We start from the raw sequence: 1,139 nt of genomic DNA on the forward strand, positions 1-1,139 counted from the left end.
TTTATGATTATTCTACCCTGAGCAAGAATCCTCTGTGCTATGGTAAGCACAGAGGACAGGAGGTAGATGTTGTCTTTGGGTGAGCTTTGCTGCAGACAGTCAATGGCTGTCATGGAGTCTGTATGTATGATCACGAGTCCTTCCCTCAGGAAGTGTGGGCTAGGGCTCCCATGATCGCAACTGCCTCTGCCTGTAGCGGGGAGGCGTTGTCTGTTACCCTCATGGATTGTGTGGCATCTCTTGCTACAGAGCCGGTGCCTGTAATGTGGTTTAAGGCATCGACTGATCCATCCGTGAAGTAGGTTCTACTACCCAGAGGAGTGATGGCTGCAATGACCTTCTCAGCTTCTGCCTTTAGGCTAGGCATGGGTATTGATTCTTTCTCCTTGACAAGCTCATAATAGAGAACTCGATCAAGGTTCGCGCCCACGGCGGGGCTTCAACAAAATCAGGAAGGGGGGAGTCCATAGCCTTGGCAAGTAGTTGTTCTTTGAGCTGATAGCATGTCAACACCCTGGCTGTGTGGACAGCCAGGAGCTGTTTGCAAACAGCTCATGATCTTGTTCTAGGCATCTTGACTATTTTTTGTCTCATGTTTGTGTTCCTGGGAGCTTGGATGACCTTTGAAAGGAACTGAGCTGCCATTAGATCAATTCGTGATTCCAGGGGAGAAGGTGTGCCTCCATGAGGAGGTTGAGGACCTTGGGGCACCCAGAATGATCCTGGCAGCTTCATTTTGAACTGTCTCCAATTTTTCTCTAATTTTGGCTTTACGACAATCAGGGAGACAGAAGCATAGTCCACAGTGGGATGGATTACATATACATAGAATGATCTTACTACTTTGTGTCTGGCTCCTATGCGTCTCCTGGACATTGCTCTCATGACAGACAGTCTTGCTTGGTTCGGTCAGCCAAGTACAGGACCTCCTTTTTAAAAGAGAGGGTCCGGTCAACCATTACCCCAAGATATTGGAAGACCTGGACCCATTCTAAGTCCATTCCTGATCTCAGACTTGTGCCTGAACATTATCTCAGAGCAATGGCTTTGGATTGCTGCAGAATTTAGTCCGTCTACAGCACACCTCAGATCAAGTCCGAAGCGATGGCTTTATTGGGGTTTTCCCCCGGGAAAATGCT

Source organism: Penaeus monodon, chromosome 5, assembly GCF_015228065.2.
Source record: "Penaeus monodon isolate SGIC_2016 chromosome 5, NSTDA_Pmon_1, whole genome shotgun sequence".
NCBI lineage: Eukaryota > Metazoa > Arthropoda > Malacostraca > Decapoda > Penaeidae > Penaeus > Penaeus monodon.